Raw genomic sequence first — 6,016 nt, forward strand, 5'->3', positions numbered from 1 at the left:
CTTCAAATGTTTTACAGCTTCTGAATTTATCATCAATCCTTGATAAATTTAATTTTAGATCCTTGATAACAGATTCAAGTGAACCTTGTGAACAAATTTGTAATGCATCAATTTCTGATCTACCTACGTTTGGCTTATTCAGTCAATAATAATGTTGAGGAATGCTTTGGTATTGGAATCCTCAGTCAAATTGTTATATGTAAGGGAGAACATTCCAGTTACTTCTATGTGATTGAGACCCGAAGCAATCTTTTGAGGAAACAAACACCTACCCACCATATAAATTATGCCTAGAATTTACTTTGGATTCGAATTGCAGAAGCTATACTTCAAAGTCGTTGACAAGAAAGACATACATTCTAATAAAGGAGAGCCTTAGTCTAATGGTGAAATTTGCATACCAATGTCATTTCCTATTTAATTTTGGACCCATTTTGATGGAATGCTAATACAATTACATATGCACAAATAGTGCACTCTTGTGCAAAGTTGGTTTCATTCCCCAATCTTTTACCTAATACTATTCACACATATCTATAAATGTTCAACATTATTCCAATGTTACTTTTACACGCTTTAATATATTTGCTATCATTAGCTATTTATTATGCCTACTTTTGGACTTAGATCCACACCTTGGGTTAATCTTGTGTAATGCACAGGGTGACTGCACCACATGGAATTGATTATTGAAATTAAAAAATGTAATTTTATATTTTTGTCAATTCTTACCTTCTTCACTAATTATTATGAGTTGACTTGCTACACATTTGTGCAATTATTTGCTATGTCCTGATATATAAAGGCGAGAGGAAAATCTGAAAATCCTAATTATTGTTAAGAGAAACCACTATAATACTAAAATAAACTACAATTTGCATCAAAATCATTCTTGAAATTTGCATATGTGAAAATGTTATTGATATTCATCCATAAATTGCGAAGTTAGAATAATTAAAGGGAGTTGATCTAGAAGAACATGACCTTTGCGATCCCATGACTTCTCTCCAAAATGTTTTTCAATATCATTAATTAGTTGGTGAAAAATAGCTCTGAATTTTCAACAATTATAGAATAAAAATACCTTAAAAAATGGGTGAGATTGACTTAATTGAAAACAAAAAAATAAAGCAAATTAAATACACCACTATATATATATATATAGATGGAGAGGGGAGAGAGGGAGGGAGGGGTCAAACAAAATGAATAATATCTACTTAAAAGATTTGAAAAACGAAGTTTCACACTATGTCAAACATTAAATCAATACAAACACAAAGTAGCCTGAAAATTACCATATATGTAGACACATTATGACTATTCATCATCTAGTTTCAAGCTTTGCAAATGTTAAAATATATAATACATTATTCCTAAGTTGGACACTTATCTATGAAAGAAAATAAAATTTCAATTAGACTAATATAGTTTGAAGTAATACTACAACTCAAAATATGAACGATTATTCTGCTGTCATGTGAGCTTTGTTAATAATTCTCAATATCGATGGTTATTGTCCTTTGCCATGAACCTTTGATACCGTCAAAATTTTTCGATGGCCTCCTTAAAACATACATATTCAAACACTCAAAATATTTGAATTGCACATTTCTTGACATGTTAATGTAAATTAATATTTTGGAAGACACATTTTGACATTTGGTTAAATTACTTTCCAAATTGCCCCCACAAAGCTTTTACCTTCATGAGTTGATCAATAGTTGTAAAGTATAAGAATGGATGTGATAGAAGTCTCTTCTCTTATGTCAATCATGCTAGCCAAAATGCAGACCTATAGTATCATGGACATTCTTCTCTACATTTAATTCAACCCATGCACATCTTTTGCAACATGGGACCATTCTCTCTTATAATGTTAAAGATTACTCCAATTCATACATGAGGCCCTCCAATAACATAGAACCTAAATGACATCATAGAAGTCTGATTATAACCCATACATTATAAATGTAACTATAATAGGGTAGAGGTCATTATTCTATAGAAAATTCTCTATTTGTTGCATATGACTTCTATAGTATTAACAACATAATGTGCAACTCCATGGGTTACAAATATGTTCAACCATATCACCATAGATAAGAGAAAAACATCCGTAACTATTTGTAGTAGAACATAGCCTCCAAGAGTCTACATAAACTCAAACATAAACAACCACCTTCATCTACAAGTTCATAACCCTAGCATCTAAGTAAAAAACCAATCATTGTGGTATTTTGGCACTTCAAATTAAATAAGTGTGGGATGAATAGGAAGACACAACATCTTTTACTATTGTAACTTATGCATATTTGGTCAAACTTTCCATTAAGTTCCTACAATTAGGATCTTGGTCAATTTGACTATTATGATATAATAAGTTACACTTAATAGTGAAGAAAGCGGATGTAAGATGCATAAGAGGAATTGCCTACTATTCAAGGTATCGTGATTGTTTTGGTGAGGTGTGAGATATACCATGAGTATTTGGATGCCTGGTTTTAGCTATATATAATATTGGCCACTTTTTCATAATAAAATTCATGGTATCTTGAATTCATCTAGCCTATATATTAGTACCTTGAGATTATAGTATTATGAAAGCAAACAATAAACAAATGACAAGTCTAGTGACAAGAATGAAGGGTTGATTGGATGTATGAAATGGTCAAGGGATTTTAATATGGAAGGAGGGAATGGATGATCAAAGGATTCTAGGATGGAGGATGGAATGGACAAAGGGTTATAATATAGACAAGGATGAGACAACCAAAGGATTCTAAGATGTGATCTCCAAGGAGTATGCCACATAAGGATAGTGTGCTCCACTATACATGAATAGAATGAAATGAGTATACAAATATGATGGATGAGCATGACAGGATGGTATAAATGGTTGGCTAATGACTATGAAAGGTGGATGGAATGAGTAGCTGGAAGAAACTTGCCCCCAAGTGTAGGGTTCACATAGACAATTGAAAATAGTTGCAAAGTTGGCACACACCTTTGTATGAATACGCTATATTTTGATTGATTGTTTTAAATTGATAGTTTGGTCCATTTAGATTTGTTGTTTCATTTTTCTTTTGAATCCATATTGCTTTTTTTCTTCCCTTTTGACTTTTGGATCTCCATACATGTTGCCTTGTAGATTTCTTTTCATTTTCAACTTGATTTTATTTTTATTTTATTTCGATTCTTTGTTTTGCAACTCATAATATTATTGGTCCCATTAATTAGGTTTAAGATGTTGGAGGTGAAGGTTATTAGTGTTATAGATAGAGGTGGTCGTGGAAAGATAGGTGGTAAAATATTTTCATAGGGACTATGAATGTTTGCATTGGACAAAGTTGCCCTGGAAAAATTGTATATGATGCCTTGATAACCATTATTTGAATAAATTGGTACAAATTTTAGGATGCCTTGTTTGTGAAGGCTCAATCATTTTCCTTTGTAACTGATGAGTAAATATATTTTGTTGGCAATAAGATACTTTATGCTTTTAAAATGTGATGTAACCCTATGGTTGCATAACCAATAAAATTTCTCATCCATGAGGAAACCTGCATTAACAAAGATGATTGAGCCAAGGTGATGATGATTGCACTTTCTAATCATTCATGGTTGTTCTAGCTTGATCATTTATATGCCTAATGTAAACAATTATGACTTGCTTGTCTATACACTCAATATGTTCATTATTAATTGGAACTTGATTATCGATATGCTAGAAGTGACAAATGTGTTTGTCTACGTGCTCAATGTGAACAATAGTCTCATCATGGGAAGGGGGAGTTGTATGATGGATAGAATGGATTGGATGTTTTGGCCTTGACTTGTTTCTAAGCAATTTTGAACATACTTAAGAGAGTGACATTGATATATCCTCAAGTATTGTTTCAACAATGTAGATATGTCTCCTTTTATTTGAGTATCCCTTATAGCAATTAGATCTTTAATGTATTCTCTTAGTTGTATGCACCAATTAGTGTATGTCCTTGGACCTTATGATGCTTATAGACCTTGGATCTTATGAATCTAATGAAAGAGGAGGATTCTTTTCAATTAGCCTTCTTTGAAAAAGACATCTAACCACTTATTGATGCATTACAAGTAACAAATAGCCTACCTCTTCTTAATCTATGGTCAAATTAGGCTCAACTAAGTGAGTCCTTGATATACCATGTGGTAAATTAGGCCTAAGTTTGTAATACATGGTGTTGTCAACATGGCTTGAGAAGGCAACCCTTCATCTCATTTGTTAGAAACTTATATAGGGAATCTAAATTAGTCCAAAATGTCATCTCCTTCAAGGAATCAATACAACCCTCTACTACATGGGCTTTGGCCCTAAAAAGAAAAATAAAATAAATAGTTATTTTTTATCAAGATCCCATGAAGTAAAAGAGAAGGGATGCACAAATCTAACCATACAAACACATATATAAAGCAACAATTGAAATTTATATTTGAAATTGAAGCTTTGACAAGAAAACCTCCAAAACAAACATTAGTAATTTGATTGTTTTTTTATCTTGAAATACTCGCACCAAGGGGGATAGGATTATGTAAACAACAATATAAAACCCTACAAGTCGAGAGTTAGAAATCCAAAATCAATTAAATACATAAAGAATTATAGAATATATATGCTAAAACAATCACAAATGGACCAAATAAAACAAATATCACATATTAGACATAGATTCTAAACATGCAAGATCACTATTAGAACACCACAAATCAACTGCAAACACCAATAGTTAAAAGTAGACATTGAAGATTGAATGCAGATGTTGAAACTTGCAAATGACTATTAAAAATATATAAACCATAGATTGAGTGCAAACACATCGTATGAGGCATAAAAGTCACCAAATAAGCACAAGAATTGAAACTTGCAAAACCCTAGTTAGGAAAAAACACAAATGTAAATGTAGCCAACTAAGCACAAACATTAAAACCTACAAAACCCTACTTAGTAGAAAATGTACTATGTACTTGTAGATACCATAAATCAAATGTAGACAATGTTGATTGAGTATAAATGTCGTAGATTAGATGTAGACACTATTAATCAACAACATATGCCAAAATTTGCAAAACCCTAGTTAATAGAAAATGTAAACATTGAGATTGAGTGGAGATACTATGACATATTGCAAACACCAATCTAGAAAAAAAATTAAAAAAACCTAGAGATTTAAAGAACTCAAGCTTAAAAAATCCTACTAAACCAATGTGTGCCATGCATGCTAGAATGTATGATGTTAAATTTAGAAAAATAAATAAATTAATGTCATATTAAACCCTTATTCTAAGTCAAGTAAACAACTTTAGGTTGAATGTAAAGAAATTCAAACCAAATAATTCTTCCTTTCACTTACCAAACTAGAGATCTATATTTAGTGAGTTTGATCATAGATATGAGTGATGTTGTTTCTCTTGCAACCTTCAATATTTCAATAAGCACGTCCTTGTCAAGCTCCTTTGCTCTCCTTTTTATGTGTATGCTTGATGTAGATGTTTGATATTTCATGTGTATCTATATCTTATGTATGTTTATTTATTAAAACAGTAGCAAAACAAGGGTGTTGACCCTATACAAAGACAAGCCAGAAAGGCCACTGACAATTGGTGAAGAACAAACCACTGACAGTTGAGGCCAAATAGACCACTTACAACACTCCAGTAGAACAACTAGTAACCCACATCAAGGGTGGGGATACATTTCACCCACAACTCAAGGCAGAGTTTGGGAGGAGGAAGAATGGTCTCTTCTCCATCAACAAACAATAGTCCATACAATACTATCATTTGGAAGACCATCACAAGGGGATCAAGAGGGGAAATCCCCTTAGTGAGATTATCAACACAAGGAGCAGAATGCTAACTAGGTGACATGTCAACCACCAAAGGTTGGAGCAAAACAGGAACAATAGGCAGAGAAGGGCTCACAGGGCCAAAGGGGGCCATGCTAGTAGCAAGAGGCAAAGAAGGATCCACGGGGCTTGAG

Source organism: Cryptomeria japonica, chromosome 1 (genome assembly GCF_030272615.1).
Source record: "Cryptomeria japonica chromosome 1, Sugi_1.0, whole genome shotgun sequence".
NCBI lineage: Eukaryota > Viridiplantae > Streptophyta > Pinopsida > Cupressales > Cupressaceae > Cryptomeria > Cryptomeria japonica.